Consider the following 21,944-nt stretch of genomic DNA (forward strand, 5'->3'; position numbering starts at 1 on the left):
GCCTCAATTTATGACACATTCCTAACAGACAACCATTTTGAGACCGAAGTCCAAACCCTAAGGATCAAGTTAGAGAATTTTTAAAGAATCTAAGGAGAAATGTAGTCAAACCCCTTTTCTTTCTCCTTGACTGGTTCATCCATCCATCCATCCATCCATTCACTCAGTTTGTACTTCACGAGTGCCTTTGGCGTGCCAGCACGGAGCTAGGCACTCTGGGAGGAAGTTTAATCCAGCCTCACTCCGGCTCTATCATCCAAATGTTCAGGGCTCTGTGCCCTTGAACTCTGCTCACTGCCCAAACCCTGGGGTCCTCTGCTTAGAATAGGCCCAGGCAGAAGCCAGCTCCAGACAGTAGCCTCTGTAGCCTGGAGTTACAGACAAAGCGGGTACTTGGGTTTCCGCCTCGCCCCAGTCTCTCCCTTACCACTTTCTCCTCTGCCTGGGATGGAAACTTTGCTCACACGCTTCAGTCACAAGGCAGGGCTCCCAGCAAAAGCAGCAGCTCAAGGACACAACAGGCCGGCGCCAGCAAACAGAAAAGAAGCCATTTATTTTGTTCATTCAGTACCAGTCTTCCTGTTTTGATGCCTAGGAAGGCAGTGCGAGCTCACTGCTTGCCCGCCTTCCCACCGAGGGCTCACTCCCTGCTCCTCTCAGCCCTGTCTGTCTCTCACGAGGCCCACAAACGGCGCCCTGTTGTCTACACAGCTCAGCGCTTGAGAGTTCGAGAGCCAGCCAGCGATCAGAGCTCACACGAGCACACAAGTTTGGTTCCTGCTAGTCCCCGCTCTTGCTGTGAGCCCCTTGCAGGGCGCCTGGCGCCTCTGGCCCACTGAGCCTGAGGAGCGCACCGAGTCCCGTGCCCGACTGGCACCTTGTAAGGAGGCTTCTGCCTCTGCCCAGGTGGGCTGCTGTGTCTGCCTGTCTAGCTGCAGATTTCTATCTCTGATCTGCATGGGCAGATGGGCAAGCAGCTGTGCCAGGCCCCGGGGGACTGCAAGCTCCCGGGGAGGAGGAGTGTCCCCCTGGCTCACTAGGCCCAAGGCCTCAGGGGGCCTCCTCAAGGATAAGAAACAGTCAGGCCTCCAAAAGGGAAAAATACAAGAGCGAGTCTCAGCCAACCCCTGTGGCCTCCCGCTCCCGCCTGCCTGCTCCCATTCCTAAGGCAGGGACAGAGCAGGCGCCAGGGAGCCAGGGAGGCCAGACTGCTTTTCCCATTCTATGCACATCTTCTGACTTGCTGCGTTTCTGAGAGCGACTTCTCTGGATACAACCTCATCATCCTTAAAGTCTGGGCTGAAGCCCTAGGCTGCTTTCTGATGACTCTGGCTAAGCTGAAAAGAAATGAAATTGCTACCAAGTGCTCCTTGACCTCCTTACTGGTGGCTGCTGGAACAGCTGGCGTACAATCCTGTATCTGTGACATACAGCAAGCTCTCAACTGTCTGCCACTGCTCTGCCCTTGGAGGGTCTGCAGATCTCACAGCTAGGCACCCGATCGCTCGTTCCAGCAGCCAACGTCTACTGAGCACCTACTATGTGTCAGGCACATGCTAAGCCCTTTGTTTACATTGTTTCATTTAATGTCCCTGTAAGGCAGGTGGAGACACCGATCCACAGAGAAGTTAGCTCCCTTGCTCGAGTCTAGAAAGTTGGATCAAAATCCACACTCAAGCAAGCTGACCTCAGCGCTTCACTCTTAAACTCTCATGCATGTGTGTGTGTGCGTCCATGCATGTAAATGCATGTACTTTGTAAACTACAAACTACTGTACAAATACAAAGGAGTTATTATCAGGTCAAGCATACTACTATGAGCCATGTTGGTGGGTACAGGAGATAGCGAAGGTTTGTGTCTGAGCATTAATCTGATTAAAGATGAACTGTGTTTCAGAGGTAACTGGAAAAGTTATTTGGAGTATCCTGGGCTTTGACGCCCTCCATCAACACAAAGACTTGAAATTTGACTGAACGCTGCAGAGGTGTGAAAGACTCTTTCTAAGACTCCCAATCTGGCATTTGTAAGACACCTGTCTTACCAATCCACAGAGACACCAGGATGGATGGGAGGGGGCCACCCTGTTGCCATGTGGACGCAGCCTCCACAGCAACACCTCCCAGAGAAGGAGGCTTCTTTCCAAAGCAAGAGATCACTTACTGTGGGATGAAAGAAGCAACGTCTAATTACAAAGAGTCATTTATAGACCATTAGCCTGTAATGAATGGATGGATCTAGGCAATGATCATCAAGGAGGCTAATAACACAAAAGGGAAGACAGCCCGACATTGTGTGTCTCCTGATCGATGTACACACCACAACCAAGAGGGTCTTGCCCCTCTAGTAAATAAATTAAAGGAAGCTGAGTTTGGCCAAGCCCTAAATCTATGTACAGGAAATACAGGGACAGTGTGTGCGCGTGTTCTAAGTCGCTTCAGTCATGTCCACCTCTTTGTGAACCTATGGACTATGGCCTACCAGGCTCCAGGGACAGTGGAACATGTTAAATGGCATGATGAGGACGTAGTCAGCCAAATCCAGAATGTGAAGAACTCTATAAGACAAATGACCCAGTTTCTTCAGCAAAACATTACAAGAGAAAGAAAAACATTACCTATAGGTAAGAGTGGCTCTTGGCTATAGCAACCAACCACAATGCATGGACTTATTTGGGGCCAAGTTTAAAAAATATTTACTAGGAAATAAATTTTTGATAAGCAGGAAAATAAGAATACCAACTGGATATTTGATTATATTAAGGAAGTATTCATTTGTTTAGGTGTGACCATGATTTTTTTCAGTTTCTATCTTTGGAGATGAAGTGATAAGCTGTCTAGAATTCACTTCAAAATAATCGGAGGGTAGAAAGGACTGGGAGTGTACGTAAAACAACATGGGCTGTGAGATGACTTAAAAACTTTGAGTGTATGAGGGCTATTACACTATTCTCTCTACTTTTGTGTATGTCTGTAGCTTTCTACCATAAAAAAGTTTTTTAAGACGCTCCATGATCATCGCTGTGGTAGTGCAATAATGCGCGTGTGTTAGTCACCCAGTCGTGTCCGATTCTTTGCAACCCCACGGACTGTCGGCCACCAGGCTCCTCTGTCCATGGAATCCTCCAGGCAAGAGTACTGGAGTGAGTAGCCCTTTCCCTTCTCCAGGGGATCTTCCTGACCCAGGGACCGACCCCAGGTCTCCTGCATTGCAGGTGAATCCTTTACCATCTGCGCCACCAGGGAAGCCCAGGGCAGTAATAACCTCCTCCAAACTGGCCAGGGCGCTGGCTCTGGCCTCTGATCCCCGACTCTTGAGAATGATGGAGAGGACCCCCAGACTGCTTTTCCCTTTCCAGGACTGCCGCCGCAGCACTTAGCACTTTCTGCAGCAGATCCCCTCGGGCCTCTGACAGTGGCAGAGCCAGCGCTCTGCAGAGGAAGCAACTCTCCCAAGGCCGCACCCCGAGACAGCCATGGAGCCATACTTCAGCTCTGGCGGTGGAACGCCACACTCCAGCTTTCCCTCAGACCACCCTTGCTCAGAGCCAAAGACGAATAGCTCTGCCAGCCGCATCCCGAATTTAGCCTCTCACTACCCCGCCAAAGAGCCGGCATTCCCGCAAAGCGGATCAAGCCCATGCTGCCTTTCCACCTCCACTGGGAGGAAGCAGAGGAGGAAGGTGGAGGGAGCAGCCGGCAGCACAGGCCGCCACGGAGCCCGGGGCCCCAGTGCCCCCCAGCCCAGCCCGGGGACCCAGGCTGAGGCCAACCTCACCCTGGGCAAACAGCTGGCACCACCCAGGCGGGTCCTCCCCTGGCACTTCCTGGAGCTACGGCTCACAGAGCTCCCGGGAGGGGAGACAAGGCTAGGGAGAGGGCACGGAGAAGTCAGGGGGAAGGGCGGGACGGTCTGGGGTATCTGCGGATGCCTCCAGAAGGGAGGACGAGGAGCGGTGAGCACCAGACCTGGGGCATTCCAGAGCACAGAGCTGCTGGAGAAGTAACTGAATCAAAGGCGGAGAAGAGAAAAGAGAGCAAAGGAGGAAACAGCAGTAGGAGGGAGGCCAGAGAGACGGGGTGGGGCCAGGCCAGGCCCAGGGGCCCACAGCCAGAACCAGGGCTCGGTCACCGGCCCAGCCACCCCGCAGCCGCAGCCTCAGCCTGAGCGGCCGTACCCGGCCGTGAGCTCAGAGGAGGCCCCTGCCTCGCTGGCTGCGCGCAGGCGTGTAGGTGCCGGCTCGACGAACCTGGCCCCTCAGCCCTTGCCTACCTCCCAGCAGCTGGTCCAGAGAGACAGACGATCCACCTGCCTCCTGAGCAGGGAGAGCCAGGGCAGGCTCCACCCCAGGCCGAGAGGCCTATCCAGGCAGCCTGCCGGAGCCCGCCCTTTTCAGGGCACACCGCTTAAGGGGACACGGGCTTAACCGAGCGCTCCTCCAAGGCACCTGCTCCATATTCATGCCCACGCTGGGCAGTCACGGGATGACCACCGCCCATCTCTCATGCTCAATGACCTTCAGGGGCCACAAGACCCAAAGTTACCTTGGAGCCACCCCTCGGGCCCTGAGGAGGTGGACCACGAGTTTCCCACTGAGTGTCAAGACCCCTCACAAGTAACCTCAGAGGGAGTACCGACGCTGAAGCTCAAATCCTGGCTCTGCCAGTTGCTGGCTGCAACCTAAGGCAAGTCCCTGAACAGCTCCGAGTCTTCATTATAAAGTTATATGACCCTGGGGCTCAGCCTGCACCTGCAGAGAGATGGGAGCGTGCACGGAGGACGAGGGTTGAGGGTGCAGACAGGAAGCGACGCTCTATAAATGCTAGGTATCACTACCATAAACAACGTTCTGGCCACACCTAGGAAGGAGGAGGCAGGTTTCTGTCAGGCTCTGCAACGCCGTCCCAAGAAAGCATAAGGCTAACAACGCACCAAGCCAGACAGTACCAAGGCTGGGTCTCAGCACCCTGTGCAGAACAGCAGAGCCCACCCCCACCCCCCCGATCCCACAAGCCCCATCAGAGGGAAAATGCAGGCACAGGACAGTCTAAAGGGAAGGCCCACAGGAGCGTGATCTGGGGTTTCTCTAGCCATCAGGCTTCAGCATTGAAAGCAGGGTGGCTCCGGAAGAGCAGGCAGTTCACACCCCAAGGGTTGCTTCTCCTTTGCTCCTCCAGGGAGGAAGTTGTGGGCTGCAGGAATTTCCACGAGCAACTGGGGCTCCAAAGTTTTCTGCCTCTCCTAAGAATAATACTGTAAATAATAATCTCTGACATTGGCACATTGCTTTTTATACACGTGGCCTGCTCCCCAGTTGCAGCTTCACACAACCCAAAGGAGGAAGCCTTACATTGTCAGCCCTAGACCACCACTGATTAAACAGCTGGGGTTCAGAGGGGAGAGTGAGTGATCCGAAGTTGCACATCTTAGGGGACTGCCCAGGAAACCCAGCTCTGCCTGTCAGAGTCCCTTTCTGCCCCTCGGGCAGCCCAGGGCCTGGCCCTCAGGGGAAGGGTAGACACTAAACACAGAGGCCAGGTCCTGCTCTCTGGACAGGCCCCCGGTCCTAGTTTACAGCCGCTCTGGGGAGAGCTCCCGTGACGGGCTTCCTCAACCAACCGTTAGCAACCTAGAAATCCAGATCAGGCAAGTTCAGGGGCCTCAGGGGATAAAGGCAGATCAGGCGAGTTCAGGGTTTCACTGGCAATAAATTCCCTTAAAAATTTAAGAAATGTCCATTCATCATGCTCCTGATTGACAACAAATTCTTACTCAGCTTATTCAAAATGACAAAGTCCCTCCGAGGCTGTGAATTCTGAGAGGTCCAGCCTTGGACCATTTCTCCCTAGGTTCTGAATACAAACGGGCAAGAGTAACAGGATGCTGACTGTGGCCGTCGCGAAGGAAAATGAGAATCCCCTGCCTCCAGAACCTTCCCTGGGAGCGGGCCTCAGACAGGGCGGAGCAGGCAGTATGGACCAGACGTGCTTCAGCCCAGGTGCCAGAAAAAGGTCCCATGAGGCCATCATGCATCTAGGCAGGGGAGTAAGACAGAGAGCATAGCTCCCCCATCTCAGAGAGGAGCCAAGTAGGGGAGGCAATAAGGTGAGTTGGAAGGAAAGTCCCCTGTGCATCCTGTTCAGTGAAATCTTAAATCTTTGAGCTAAAAGAGTCGATGAAAGATCCCGAGCCTCCAAACTTTTCTAGTTATTCATAAAATATATTTGCACTTCCTGTAAACTCACCGTTGGATGAAGGCTCTGGGCCTGCTATTCTAGATTCGGTCTTATGACACCACCTGGAAAAAGACAGACACTTTCCTCCTAGGGGACTCTTTCATCCCCTTGGCCTCCAAGGGTTAACCAACAGACCCCCCCACCCCCGCCTTCCCAGCCAGGCTAGGGCAGCTGGCGAGTGTGGGGGGCGGTGGTGGGGCGGGGGGCTGTTTAGCTTGGCCTCAGCCCAACTCTGCAGACAACTTTACTCAACATATAGACACCCGGGCTGGGCCCCTTGGACCAAGCTCCTCCCTGCCTTCCCCACCGGAGACAGGCTCCCAAGAAGGCCCCTCTTGGGGGAGGAAGTAGGGTGGGGGCGGCTGCGTTTCAGGATTCTGGATCCCAAATGCATCTCTGAGGCGGCAGGGCAGGGCAACTGGACTAAGGCAAGAAGACACTCAGGGAACGCTGGGCAGCCTCAGCTCCAGGGGTGGCAGTGCCAGAAAGATGGTGCCAGTGTTGACGAGCAGACAGAGGCAACCGTGGGAGAAAGCTGGCAGACAGGAGGCGGGGCACGCCCCGCCTTCCCCTTCCCTGTGCGGGCGGGAAGGTGCAGGGAAGGGCCGCCGTTCTCAGCCCGGCGTGGGGCCGGATGGCACCTTGGCGGCGTGGGTGCAGCTGCCGCTCCCCCTCAGCCTCCCACAGCCCTGCCACGCGCCACAGCCCTGTCACCTGCCTCAGCCACGCTCACGGCCAGAAACAGCCCTGCCGGGGCCCTTTAAGAGGGGCCTCTAAGGCGTCCCGGGGGCGCCTCAGCCCTCCCCCAGAGTTCACCCTTCCCGAGTCCTACTCTTCTAGCAAATGACCAGAACCAGAGCGCAGGGCAAAATCCCCTACATGTGAGGGTGTCCAGTGAAAACCTCTCAAGTCTCAGAGGAGCCTTCCTCATCTCCCAATCGGGTCCTACTCGCCCTAACTCTCACCATAACCCTGGCCTTCCTGCCTCCACTCACCAATTCGGATTCATCCTAAGACTTGGATTTCCAACCTCAGCCTCTAAGGCCCTGAAATAACTCTGCTTGTCATTAGAAACTCCCATCACCAATCAATCTCCCCCATCCATGATGCGGTCTTCAAACTACAGATTACCCGTGACCAGGAGCCCACCTGAGCTATGGACTCCCCGATTCCACTGCTTCCATGCCCTGGGGGCGAAATACCTCTGAATCTGGTCTCCTCTACTTTTACCTGCACTACCCATACTCTCCTCCCCTCTTCGAATGATAATTTAGTCACGCTCATAAACCTACAACATATCTCCACTGACTATAGGCTAAAAGCTAAACCTCTTACCTCGAAACCCAGGGCCTTCTATAACCCAGCCCCGATTTGTCCAGTACGATCGACTTCTACCCTACAACCAGAAGCGTAGACTCCTGTAAGTGTTACAAGTCATTGTGCCAGAGGGATTCTAGTGGAAGGAGAGACCACTTCTGTCTAAGGCCATCAGCTCTGTGTGTGTGTGTGTGTGTGTGTGTGTGTGTGTGTGAAGTGTTATTTAGAGTCATGCACTGGACCAGCTTGTAACTGGCCTGCCCTCCTCCTCCTCACTCTCCCGCTCCACCCCAGGCATCACGGGTTTGTAAGCACGAAGGACACCCGTGTGGGGGCAGGAAATGCCGTTTCGCACTGGACCTCCTGTCAGACTCCAAGCATCCAGGAACAGAACCGGACTGTTCAGGAAGCCTTTGTGGATGGCGGAGTAGTTGATGGCACCGCACAGAATCACACAAGCTAGCCACTGCTGCTGATGAGCCTCCTGCGAGTGCCGGACCGAGTGATAAAGAGAGCAGGGCTGGTCTGCAGAGGTGTCCTCCGCGGCTCCTGCAGGCGGTTTGCTAGCAGGGCTTCCATTTCCCCTCCCCTGAGCCCTGTGGCCCCACCAAATACCCAGCATCGGGAGGGAAGAAGAACCTGAGGCAGGGAGGAGAGGTAAGTAATTCCCTTCTCTCTGGACTTCCAGCCTTTTCAGTTCGAACCTCCGGAGGGAAGGGGCTGAAAAGAGTTAAGAAAAAGTAATCCAACTTCTTCTGCCGTCTGTGATCCTGGCAACTCCATGCTATATACATCAGTGGCCAGGCAGGGGAGTGGGAGACAACACTGAGCTGGGAATGAAGCGGCAGAAGAGCAGATCAGACCAGTGGATGCCTGGACGAGCCAGCTCCTCCCTTCCCAGGCAGACTCTCCAGCCAGAGAAGGCTGGGGCCAGAGCCAAAGCGGTAAGAGGGAAGGAAAGACATGAATTATCACTGTCCCCAGCTCTACCAAGGGCCCCCTTCATTGCACTGCAACCTCCTCTCAAGTTCATGTCATAATCCACCCAGTGAAGCACCACCACTGTGCAAGCATCCTGAATGGCGTCCTCGTCTGTGGCGAGGCAGAGAGAGGCCGAAAGCTGGAGAGGGGCAGAGAGGGGAAGAGAACATGTGAGCAGCAGGATGAAGAGAAAGAAAGAAAACAAATGAGCTCTGGTTGGAATTAGTTTTCAAAGACCAAGCAAAAAACGATTAAGGTGGGGAATCTGCAGGCTCGGTGCTCCAGGGGAAGCTGTGTTTACAAAGAAGGTGGGAGGGTGCACACCGGGAGGAAGCCCAAGGGAATGGCTCCCGAGTGCTTCAGGGCGAGGCCAGGAGTCACTGGGCAGCGTGCTCCACAGCAGTTCCGTATGTGCTGGTGAACAGTGCAGGCACCCAGAGATGTTAGCAGGGCAGTGCCGTCAGCTGCTCCGCTAGCCAGAGGCATCCCCAGTGTACAGAGTGCTTGTCAAGCCCTTGCAAACATGAAGTCAGGTCCGTAGGCAATATGGAGCGAATGCCTGCTCTATAGCAAACACCGGATGTGTGGCATGTCTAGTTCATCCCAAACAATCCTATGAGGTAAGAGCTATCCTCCCCTTTATAGACAGATAAGGTTCTAAGAGGTTAAGTGTACAGGAGAGAAGGTTTGCCCCAAGTTCCCAAAGACCTAGGCTCTACAGTTTTCTAACTCCATGACCCTGTGATTGTCACCTGCACATATCATTAAACATTTCTGAACCTCAGCTTTACCATCTGTAAAACTGAGATATCACTACATACTTTCCAGGTTTTTTTAAAAATTAAATAACATAATTTATATAAAGCTCCATATAGCAAGTGTTCAATAGATCTTTCTCCTCTTCCCCCCTCACCGTCCCATTAAGATAACTTATTCATTCAACAGACAGTGGAGTGGTCAGTGTCTGAAGTGGAGGAGGCGATGGAATTTTGGAAGCTCTTTTTTCATTCCAGGCACTTGGAGTAGGGTGTGGAGGTTAACAAGAAGAAAGGGACAGAGTCCTTGCCTTTGAGCAGGAGTTTACAACCTAACAAGCCAAGCCCATAAATAACTAAACTCTATGATGTGTGATAAGAACGGTGTGAGACGAGGGCAGACACAGATACAGAGCCTCGGGAGTTAGGAAAGGGAAGGGAGGAGGGACCAGGAAGAGAGATATGATGGCTTTAGGGCCCCGGGGAGGCTCTGAGGGGAGATCACACAACTCCTAAGACTGAAAAGAGGCAGGATTCAGAGTGGAAGCCAAGGGGCTCCATCTCTGAAGGCAGAATCTAGCAGGAATCCATACACACTTTCCATCTCTAAGAACAGAGATCGGAGATGGCTGCAAATTGGGAGACAGAGTCTGCTCCCCTCCCCTTGCATCGGGTGGACCCACAATTTGGTTTGACCAACGGAATGTAACAGAAGTGATGCTGTATGACATCTGAGGTTATAACATAACCTGAGGTTATAACATAAGAAGCCTTAAAGTTTCTGCTTGGATCTCTTGAAATACTGTGTCTGGAGTCACTCCCTCTGGGAACAAACCGCCACACCGAGGGGAGCGCAGGCCACATGGAGAGGCCACGCACAGGTGCTCAAGTGGCCAGCTCGAGCCGAGCTCCCAGAGGACACTCATGCGTGGCGTCACGTCGGCTGTCTGGCCTGGTGCAGCCTTCAAATGACCGTAAAGTGAAAGTGAAAGTGGAGTCGCTCAGTCGTGTCCGACTCTTCAAGACCCCATGGACTATATCCTACCAGGCTCCTCTGTCCATGGAATTTTCCAGGCAAGAGTACTGGAGTGGGTTGCCATTTCCTTCTCCAGGGGATCTTCCTGATGCAGGGATTGAACCTGGGTCTCCCGCACTGTAGGCAGACGCTTTACCCTCTGAGCTACTAGGGAAGCCACCTCAGATGACCATAGAAAGCCCAAGCGAGCACCTAGCTGAGCCCAGGAAACCCGGGGAAGCTGATGCACCGAGCCACTGTGTTTTGGAGATGATCTAGCCTGCAGCAATCCTTGCCAGAGTGCCAAGTCTCGCCTTCACTAGCCTGGGCTGTGACTAGGGGGTTTGCAGCAAGAATCTTGCTAGAAATGGATGGGAAAAGAGGTGAGAAGACAGGGCATCAGCTTTGGGAGAGGGAGGTGAGGGAACAGGTTAAACTCTCCAGGAGCCTCCAGCTCCCCTCTCCCCTCAACTTTTCCCAACACGATGCCAGATCAATATAACTCATAATTCAATTTACCCACTGGGAAATAACTGGGAGAAAAAAATCAGTAACATACAAATGAATAGCAGAGCTATTCATAACAGCAACAAACTGGAAACAACCCAGATTCCCAGTAATAAGAGAAAAGCAACGCAATCATGGAGTAACGTGACAGAATTACTGATAGCTATCCCAAATGAAAAATTTATGGACTATCATCATACCTGGAAGTGCTCTGATAAAATAATATTAAGCAAAAATGCAGGGCATAGGACAAGAACTATACACTAATTATAACTATGTAAAAATATTAACAAAGACCAGAAGGGCCCATGGAATAAAGCACACCGTTCGGTATTTACTCACCCTTGTTTTAGGAAGAGTTAATTAACTACTACTTTCTAAAAGGCACCAGTTCAACCGTACAAATCCTAAAAATAGGGTCATGACTGCATGGGAATTAGCAGATGATATTTTGGAAGATGTCACCCAGGGGATGTGGGTAAAACCCGGAGGGGTCGGGGGATGGATGACAGGAACCGGGGGAGTGGGAGGGGGCTTCGGCATCTCCTCAGCAGGGGAGCCGAATGTTAGGAAACAAACCCTCCATGTTTGCTGACACAGTGCAAGGAGAAGGCCTCCCACAAAAACCACCCATTATCCCATAATTATTGTCTCTCTTGTGCCTGCAATTAAGGGCTGTCTGAGAGGCGGCTGCCAGGGTAAATAAATGTTCGCCTGCATTACAGTCAGTCAGCCAGCTGAAGCGCCAATTACCAAGCCCACTGCAGAGACACTTCCCGTAGCCAGCAGTGGTACCCAGCGGCGACCATGGGGAGGAAGGGGATGGGGCAAGATGACAGAGATCTTGAGCACACTCATACCCCAGTAGCAGGGAAGGGACGCTCAAAGGGACATCCTGAGCCCCAGGGCCGAGGCCAGTCTAGTCCCAAATGAGCCAGGCTAGGCAAGGAGGTGCTCTGACACCCCACCCCCGTGCCAGGTCAGAGGAGTGTGCGTGCATCCACGTGCACCAGCAAAGGCCCTGGGGGCTGCCACAGGGGTGGCTTTCGGCCTGCGGAGCCTATGGAGGGGAAGGTTTGAAAGAGGAGGCCTCAGAGGGGCTGTCGCCTTCTGAGTCACAGGGGCACAGAATCAGAGAACAAAGAGAGGAGACAGACAGGGAGCCATCTTGTCTGGCTGATGCTGAAACTGACCTCCACTGGCCTTTGGCTATTTTTCTTAAGCAGCAAGCTCCGAAACACAGAAAGAAGCTAACATCAGAGAAGTCAAAGATGATTCCACTGTCCAGAGAAGGGCAGAAGGGCAGATGGCTGATAGGGGGCACCCCAAGTCCTCTCCCAGGGGGTTGGGGAAGACAAGGGTACCTGCAGTTCCGCACGACCTGCCCAGCACCAGCACCCTCTCTCCTACCACAGACCCAGCCGGCGCTGCTCAGGCTGCGGGACCAGAGGCCCCAGAAGACGACTGTCAGGCTGCCAGGGAGCCTCTGAGCTCAGAGCAGCAGACTGCGCAGGGACAGACATCTGGCCCAGGGGTTCTCAGTCCGGCTTCACGGGAGAATTACCTAGAGAGCTTCTAAAAGTACTAATACCTGGGTAGCACCACTGACTAACGGGATCAGGGCTCCGAGTGGGAGGGGAGGAGGCTTCTTTAGTGCACCAGGGGATCCCGCTGACTCCCCCAGCTTCCTCCATGGCAGATGAGGAAGCAGGAGTCTGCGGTGCTAATACCTTACGAAAGCAGCAGAGAGCAGACGCATAGCTCAAACCAGCCCATCTGACTCCAGAGGCCCAGCTCCTGTGCTCAGCAAGGCCGGCGGAAAGAATAAACGAGCTCCACCGGGGTCTGGCCAGGACCCTGCTGTGTTCCACGGGTTCATCGACTGTTTGCATAAAGACCCAGAAGGGGAGGCTACCAGATTTGCTCCTGACAAGGCCAAGAGGGAGGGCTAACACACGTAGGGCAGAATCACGATTCCACATACTGAAACAGTGGCCTACCACTGACAAAATGAAATATATCATAAACGTAAAACCCTACACGTATCATTTAAAAGATTCCCATTGTGCATATAATTCAAAGCTTTGAAATATGCTCAAGAGCTTGTTACTAATAAAATGGGAAAACTCAAATACAACCTAGTTTTTTTTTTCAGGCATGAGAGTTTTATAAAAACCCTATTATTGGCAGTCCAAGAAACAAACAGGGCCTGTGGACAGTTAGTGATCAAATATCCTAGAAATAGTTTTATGTTTGTCCCCAGGAGCCTTGTCAGTAAGATTGATTTTAGTAAGTCAGTAAGATCTGGGAAAGCAGAATTCTCCCCGCCTCACCCTCATTCCTACCCCAAGTCGAATACTGCAGAGCAGTACCTCTTAAATTTTAATGTGAAACTGTAGGGGACATTGTTAAATTTGGATTCTGATTCTGTAGGTCAGGAGTGAAGCCTGAGACGTCTGTATCTCTAACACGCTCCCAGACGATGTAGAGGCTGTCTATAAAGAACAAGGGTTTAGAGGGTCTCACAGCCTACCCGTGAAACCAGGCGCTCTGAATACGTCTTGGTGTCCCTTTCCCTATAGCTTGGGGACTCTGGGAAGTGCAGGAGCTGAATCTGGAGGTTAGGAAGGCCCAAAAGTGCGTGCTCAGCTCACCCAATAAGCAAGTGTGCATCAGATGAGCAGAGAAGAGTGAAAGAGATCCCCTGAGAGAGGAAAGACCCTTGGGGATGGGGGCTTTTATTTCAGACCAGTGCGGGTTAAGGTATTTCCCAAGCAGAACACCAAATGGAGAGTAGTCTTACAAAGACGACCAGATGGCGCCACCAAGGGCTCATGCGCGTTTGGAACCAACGCGAAGGGATGCTCCGGCGCCCCTTGACGCCGGCCTGCCCTCTAAAGCAGAGCACATCTTTGATGTACAAGAGGGGAGTTCTAAACCTAGCAACTGTCCACGGGAAAATAACCTGAGGATTTCCGCACAATGAGCACAACTTAAACACCAGTGCTTTTCAAACTGAGTCTGACCTAATAGAAAGAGATGGTCAAGCAGAGAGCACTGGAGTCCCACTGAACAGACCACATCTGGGACGCTGTGTGCAATTCTAGATAATTTAAGAGAAGATTAAAAGCTTGCACTTGTACAGAGTAGCTTGCAGTTGCCAGGCCCTGTTCTAAGCCTTCTACGTATGTTAATGCAGTTAGGCCTCTCAATAACCCCAGGAGATGAGTGCCATCATTATCCACATTTTACAGATGGATGAACTGAGGTTTGAAGAGGTTGGGATTATACCCCGGTCACACAGCTGATGAGGAGGAAGGTGCACGCTCAGGCAGGTGAGCCCTGCAGCCTGTTTTCCCACCAGGCCACACTCTCTTAACCTGGTCTGACTCTTGAAGACAAACAAGTGATCTCGGGAAAGAATGTCAGGATGGCCAGGATGCTGAACTAGAACCCAAGAATGGATGGCAGAAGAAGGAGAGGTTGAGCTCAGCATCCAGGAAGGACATGAGCTGAAGCTGTCCAACAACAGATAAAGCTGCTTCACAGAGCAGTGCTCCTAGCCACCGGGGGGCTCAAGAGTGCCGGGGGCTCACACGTCTAGGGTGCTGCTATTTGGGAGGAAGGTTGGACCAAATGAAAGGTTGCTTCCGAGGCTGAGAGTCTAGGTCCGTCTCCTGTCTTGGTCTCTCCATCTGGAAAAATAGGCTCTGACATCCGAGCACAGTGTTTATAATGAGCTACATGTAGCCCAGACTTGCCCACAGATTCTGGTAGATGTGATGGAGAGAAAGTGACAGCTATGCCCACACTACAACTTGCCTGGGACGTCTGCAACCTGAGCCAGAGGAAAGAGTGTGGGAAACATGCAAATGAGCTTCCGCTGACACCTCCTTCCTCTGACCTGTTAACTCATGAGGTTCTTGTGGGAGTGACAAACTCTTCTAAACTGGCTGAAAATAGCTCACTGCTTCTCAAGGAGATGTTAAGAATATAGACAGTCATCATTAAAAGTATAAAGGGGGTTCTGTGTTTCCTACCCAAGTTATGCTGTGGGCCCTACATTATCCGAGGACTCAAGAAGTGAGTGACAAAGCCACACCCCCAAGAAGAAAGGCAGAGAAAGACGGACAAAATACAATCAAACGGCACCCTGTAAATCCTTCAGTCAAGGACTGGCTCTAAACCAGGAGGAGGGAAAATCATCTGAAATCTCAGCCCACAAAAGGACTCGGGTGGAGAGCAGCTGCACGTCTTATTCTCTTGCACACTGCCCCAACCCAAGCACAGAGTGCCCAGGGATGCATGCACCATTTCAAGACAATGTGATTACTGTGAGGAGTCACAAATTCATCAAAAAGACATATGTGAAAGAAAATGTTTCAGAGCAACTTCTATTTCCAACTGGCTACTTCAGTCAATGAAAGGACACTTTAAAAAATATAACTTGATAAGTACAAGTGTTGATGGCTTGGCCTTGGACAACACCAGATTTGAAGATGCTGGGCCTGATCAGAATGTTTTCCGTTTAAGTTCAGGAAAGTCCTTTCTAGGGTCTAGATGCTAAGATGCCACGCTCTGCCACTCTGCCTCCAGAACAGCTGACCAGAGGTAGCCCGTCAGAAGGCATCTGAGCCTGGTCCTGTCCACGCCAATCCAGGCTTCCTTCCCAGACCTCAGCCCCACGCCCTTCAAGGCTTCCCTCCACTGACAACCCTCTCCTCACTCCCCATCGCCACTGTGCCAAGGCCTCAGTTTCTCCCTCCTCTTCCTCTTTCTTCACGTGTGAGATCTCTATCTTGGTCCCCGAGAACCCATGTGCACTTTGCCCTGATACAACCTCGCCCAAAGCACAAGTCCTAGCAGGCTGATGGACGTGGCTGGCTCGACAAGCACAACGCTGAAGCAGACGGCAGACCAGCCATGACCCCTCCTCGTCCCCCTTCTCCCAGCTCCACTCCCTGCGCCTGCGGTAGGGCCCCCGCACAAACCCTCCTTTCTACGCTGAACCATTTGACCTTAAGAGCAGGATCAGAGACAGGGGGGAAAGTCAGTGTGGGTTCTGCCTATGCCCAGCTTGCTTACTGTCTTCCCTTCAGCTTGTCCAGGTGAACTGATCACCCCTCTTTACTTATGAAGAATCTAGCGTTTCTGAGATGATGGGCCACTCATCCGGGACCACGTTGACAAGTGGGGGAGATTGATGGTTTTCTGCCCCTCATGTGACCCATGTTTGAATGCGTGCTTATTAGCCAGAGAAGAGGAGATGATGGAGGCGGGGGTGAGCAGGGGAGACAGCTCTTCCATCTCTCTCCACACTCACATCTACACACACACACAGTAACTACAATGACGGGGATGCTGGGGAAGGGCAGAAACACATGGGAGTGGAGTTCCGCGGAAAGAAGGGAATGAGTTAAGCCCGCCCTGTCGGCTGCCACCAGAGGGCTAAGTTGGTTTAATGAGGACACTGGCTTCTGGATTCAGAGAAGGCCTGCGCTGCTGAAGGAGGCTGTGTCTCCTGAAGGAGCTGCTGCCTGATTAGACAATGCCTTCCTCCAGCACTACGTGGGCCAAGGGAGCTGCAAGGACCAACACTGCCTATGGTCCCTGATCCCCGCTGCAGCTCAGCTCTGCCTCCGCGTTTCGCCTCAGCATCTCTGCCTTTCCCTCCACAGGACCTGAAGGGCCCCTGCAGCTGCACTTACATGTGAGCATACGAGCAACACATGCGCAACACCTTTGCTCCTCCGGAGAAGGCAGCATTTGCCAGCTGCCTTTCCCAAGGACGCAGGGGCTGGACACCCGGGGAGAGGCCAGTGGGGCAGCCCTGCCGGCTGACCTGCGCTGTGACTATTAGGGGCGTCGTAGCAAAGGGGAAGCAGACAGTCATGTCTCCCCTCCTCACCCCCGCCTCCATCATCTCCTCTTCTCTGGCTAATAAGCACGCATTCAAACATGGGTCACATGAGGGGCAGAAAACCATCAATCTCCCCCACTTGTCAACGTGGTCCCGGATGAGTGGCCCATCATCTCAGAAACGCTAGATTCTTCATAAGTAAAGAGGGGTGATCAGTTCACCTGGACAAGCTGAAGGGAAGACAGCACAGAGCAAGTTGGGCACAGGCAGAACCCACAGATGCAGAGAGAAAGGGTCTCTACAAGACAGACGGCCATCCAACTCCTGTGTGAATCGGTTCCTCTTCGAGCACTGAACAGTCTCCCCATTTGACCCCGAAGCGCTGATTCTCCTTACCGGAACCCCACCCTCTCTCAGCCTCAGATGGACACACACCCCACCCGAGCCCCAGCAGAATTCCTAGGCACCGCCCACTGTGCTGGCCCCAAGCCCTGAGCCCAGGGTCCTGGCTGCGAGCAGCTGGGACACGACACTCCTCACATTGGCTCGGAGTCGTGGGCTGGACGCCTGAAGACCAGGGGAGGGGCCCGAGGCTGGGGGCCCCCTCACACCTGCAGCCCCTGGCCTCCCCTCCACACCGGGCAGGCGGAGACGCTGTAGAGGGAACGCACCCAAAGGCCTGGCGGGCAGCACCTCGCTCCAGCGTTTGCAAAGGGCAAGGTCCACTGGAGGAGGGCCCACGCCCCAGGCGGAGCCACCGGCCCTGAGAGGAGACAGGCTGCAAACGGCCGCTGCTCCACGGGCTCGGGTTCCTGCTCTGCTCCCGACCTCGGCCCTGTCACAGGCGCTCCCAGGGGCCCATCCTCTGCTGGCCATTGCTCCTCACCGCTGCGGGCCTAGCGGGGCCTACTGTGTGGTTACTTTGTGCCTGGCCACCCGGGCTGACTTTCATGTCCTTCATCACGCTGGAAATGGACGGATAAAAACTGGCTTTCCTGGGCCTGGCTTAAGGCTCTCCTGTCAGAAAACCTCCCAGGACCCTGTGCTGGGAGGGAGCCCCAGGACCCTGACAGGCTCAGACCCAGGAGAGCTCACTGGGGGGTAGCTTCAGTGCAGCCAGGCCCAGCCCCTGTCTCTCCTTCCCCTTCTCCTCACAGACACAAGGGAGCACCAGACAGCTTCAGACTCAGCCTCACAGACACAGAGGGAGCACGCAGACCATGGCAGGCTCAACCTCACAGATGCAGAGGGAGCACCCAGGCCGCTTCAGACTCACCTCACAGACACAGAGGGAGCATTAGACTGCTGCAGGCTCAGCCTCAAAGACACAGAGGGAGCACCCAGACTGCTGCAAGCTCAGCCTCACAGAGCAAGGGAGCACCCAGGCCGCTTCAGACTCACCTCACAGACGCAGAGGGAGCACCCAGACCGCTGCAGGCTCAGCCTCACAGAGCAAGGGAGCACCCAGACCACTGCAGGCTCAGCCTCACAGACGCAGAGGGAGCACCCAGACCGCTGCAGGCTCAGCCTCACAGACGCAGAGGGAGCACCCAGACAGCTGCAGGCTTAGCCTCACAGACACAGAGGGAGCACCCAAACTGCTGCAGGCTCAGCCTCACAGACGCAGAGGGAGCACCCAGGCCGCTTCAGACTCACCTCACAGATGCAGAGGGAGCACCTTGACTGCTTCAGGCCCAGCCTCAGAGACACAGAGGGAGCACCCAGGATGCTTCAGGCTCAGTCTCAGCTTTCACAGCCCCCTCGGCCCCCAGCAGACATCAGGGACTGAGGCCTAGGCTCAGCCCCAGGCCTTCATTTGGGGTCTTTGAAGCCTCGCCTCTGTTTATAAGAGGAATCCTCTTGTATAAAGAATGGAAATAGGCAACAAGTTCAGCACATGCAGGGGAACTATGAACCTGAGCCACACAGACCCCCATTAAACCTTGGCTCTGTGACCCTGTGCCGACCACATGCCGTTTACTCTGTGACCCTGGGCAAGTCATTCGACCTCACACACTTCAATCATGGAGAGCCAACCAGACAACCACACATATGGAAGGTGGAAGGAGATTTAGCTCAGGGTCTCTCTCAGTGTTTCTCAAACCACAGGTGGGTGTGAAATCAAGCTAAAGGGTCAAAATATCTTTTTTTTTTTTTTAAACAAAATAGACCAGACTAGACTCAACTATGACTTGAAGTGTGCATGGCACAGCTAGGGTATCACACACATTTGCTGGGTTGTGATGGAAAATGTATTTCTGCTGGCAGCAAAAATTTCAGTTAGATTCTACTTTGAAAACTTTCTTGCAGATGTTCCCAACTGTACACCTTTGCTTCCTGCCCTCAGGAGACTGGGACGGTAAACTCCCTGAGGCTGAGAGATAGGTCTCAAGTTCCCAAGAATTCCAAACCTCCCATCTCCTTCCCCCATTGTGCTGGGCCCAGAGCAGGCTGGGCCTCCAATACAGGCTGCTCACAGGCTGCAAAGCGTCCACCGAACAGAAATCAGCAAGAAAGATGAGGGAACCATCACCGGCAAACCGGGCACCGTCCCAGTGGCCCTGAAGGTCTGCGCTAACATTTCACCGATGAGGAAACTGGTTCAGAGAGGATAACGTCGTCGGGGCGGTGCGACTGGGGTGGGGACATGGACCCCCTCTCCGGACCTCGTTGCTTTTGTCCTGGCCTGAGAGAGCTCCTGCGCTGCCCGATCAAGCCTTCGAGGATCCTGCGTTGCTCAAGATGACTCGCGCCAGCACACACACACAGCAGGAAGCAACACAGCATCCTTTCCTACCTGCCTTTCTCTGGATTTCCCCGTCCCACGAGGGAGAGAGACGTGAGCTACGCTGGGGCACCTGGGATGTGTTTTCCTCTTGGTCCCACCCTTGTCCTTCTCTGCCTCTTTTGAGGCTGATTTCCCCCAGCTCACCATCCCCCTCCCCCAATACCAGCTAACTGGTTACCAGGGCAACCCAGCTGGGAGGGCGCCAGTTACCACGGCAACCCAGCATGGCCGCCAGGCTGCTTTGCTTAGGAAGGTCAAGGGACCAGCCAGGCGACAGAGCCACTGGGATGTTGCCTGCAGGAACGGCCGCTACGTGCCTGAGGGAATTAAGTTCCTGCTGTCAGGGGGTTACCTCTCAGTTTCCCATGAAGCAGGCTCTCCCAGCTATAGCAAACCTCACCAATTCACTCAAGCCTGGTAGCCTCCAAACTTCAACAGAATTCTGATCACCTCACCTTGAGGAAAGTTTCTCAGAAGGTGCTGGCTATCACCCAGTCTTACCCTGGACCCCCTCACCCCCCTTCCTTTCTGAGCAAATCTGGGCGTCAGCATGCAGATGTAGTCTCTCCATGAAATATGTTGCTAATAATGACAAGGAAGAGCTACTATTTTCCCGTGCTTACTATGGACCAAGCATGCTCTAGGTACCTTGCCTGAAGTCTCTCCGTTGATCCAGATAACAGATTAGGTATCCGTGCTTTGTAGACACAGCAACCGAGACTTGGAGAAGAGACCTGCTCAAGGCCACACAGGTATTACCTAGCAGAGCTGAGACGAAGCTGCATGAATCAGTTTCTGAAATTCCTTGAGACCCTGGCTAGCGCCTCTCCTCCACCAACCAAGTACGTGGGCTGGCTCTAAGAAAACATTTTTAACATTTATTAAAAGATTATTTGGGGCCAGACCTTTCATTCATGTTATTTCAGTTCATTTCATCCTCACCTCCATGAAGGATGTTTTAGTCTCCCCCACACAATAGCTTGGGAAACCAAGCCCCAAGGACGTTAAGCGACTTCCCCAAACTGAGGAGACCAGGTTCAGGCCCCTCCTCAGGAGTCCTTTCCTGACCCCTCAGGGAGAGAGTCTTTCTTGGCCACCAACAAACACAACGCACATCTCTGTCATACACAGGTATCATATCATATACATGTATCTCTAACATATACATCTCATATCATATATCATTGCACACGTCTACTCCCTTCCTAAACCACGAATTTTAAAATTCATTTTCACAGCTTAGTATCTGGTCCATAATAAGCACACAGTAAATATTTGCTGAAAGAAAGCAGGGGGGCCAAGATTCCAATCACGTTCATTGACCCAATTCCACGCAGCCTCTACCACATCACCCTGTCTCACTCACCCAGTCATGAAGCAGGTATCAAACAACCGCTATGTGCCTGACTCTATGCGGAACTTCACAAAAACGCGAAGTTCCAGCCGTGGAGCAGCCCAGTGGAGTGGAGTAGGGGGCATGGCTGAAGAGGACAGGAAGTCAACGCCCCCTGCCAGCTGCCACCAAAGGCTTTCTCATAACTGTTTCCCTATGCGATCCCTTGGGCCACACGTCTTCCCATCCAAATCTTTATATATCCAACCAAGAGTTGGGCCATAAGGAAGGCTGAGCGCCCAAGAATTGATGCTTCTGAACTGTGGTGTTGGAGAAGCTCTGAGAGCCCCTGGGACTGCAAGGAGATCCAACCAGTCCATCCTAAAGGAAATCAGTCCTGAATAGTCACTGGAAGGACTGGTGCTGAAGCTGAAGTTACAATGCTCTGGCCACCTGATGCGAAGAGCCAACTCATTAGAAAAGACCCTGATGCTGGGAAAGATTGGAGGCAGGAGGAGAAGGGGACGACAGAGGACTGGACAGTTGAATGGCATCACCGACTCAATGGACATGAGTTTGAGCAAGCTCCGGAAGATGGTGAAGGACAGGGAAGCCTGGCACGCTGCAGTCCATGGGGTCGCAAAGAGTCGGACACAACTGAGCGGCTGAGCAACAAAACTATGTATGGAGCATCTGTTATATGTCGATGCCTTCAAATCACCCATGGTTTGGGGGGAATGAACAAGATCCAAAGACAGTGGAATCAAGAATCAAGAAAACAGCAAGAGAAGCAACAGATAGGTCCAGGAACTAGTGTCCAGGGATGCTGGGATCATTTGTTTAATTCTAAAGAACTTTCACATTTGACGTGATAAAGTAATTTCATATTGCTTTACATTCACACCCATCTCCTACGTTAACTCATTTGAACCTCAGAGATGCAAGCAGGGCAAATAATTATTACTCCCATTTTAGAGACGGGGAAACTGAGGTTCAGAAGGGGCAGAACATTGAATTAGAAGGAAGGAAGCTGGATTCTAGACCTCACTTGTGAGTCCAACAAATCTAACTATGTTTCCATCAGAACACTCCCAACCCACCATCCCACCTCACCTAAAGCAGATTTTCCTTCCCTGCTGTGACCCCTTCAATTC

General features: G+C 53.0%; 1 protein-coding gene across 11 annotated transcripts in view; it reads right to left on the reverse strand.

The window, feature by feature from the left end:
• Positions 1–21,944, reverse strand: part of PLEKHA6 (pleckstrin homology domain containing A6) — a 142,932-nt gene that overhangs the window by 97,631 nt on the left and 23,357 nt on the right. The window contains exon 1 of one of the 11 annotated variants that reach the window (XR_011247610.1): positions 4,271–4,362. The exons of 9 other annotated variants lie outside the window; for them this stretch is intronic. The gene's annotated coding sequence lies outside the window, so the exon portion shown is untranslated. Of the gene's footprint in view, positions 1–4,270; positions 4,363–21,944 lie in introns of those variants that run through there. One more of the 11 variants, XM_069545200.1, reaches the window with a different exon arrangement.

The sequence above is a fragment of the Ovis canadensis genome, chromosome 12 (genome assembly GCF_042477335.2).
Source record: "Ovis canadensis isolate MfBH-ARS-UI-01 breed Bighorn chromosome 12, ARS-UI_OviCan_v2, whole genome shotgun sequence".
Taxonomy (NCBI): Eukaryota; Metazoa; Chordata; class Mammalia; order Artiodactyla; family Bovidae; genus Ovis; species Ovis canadensis.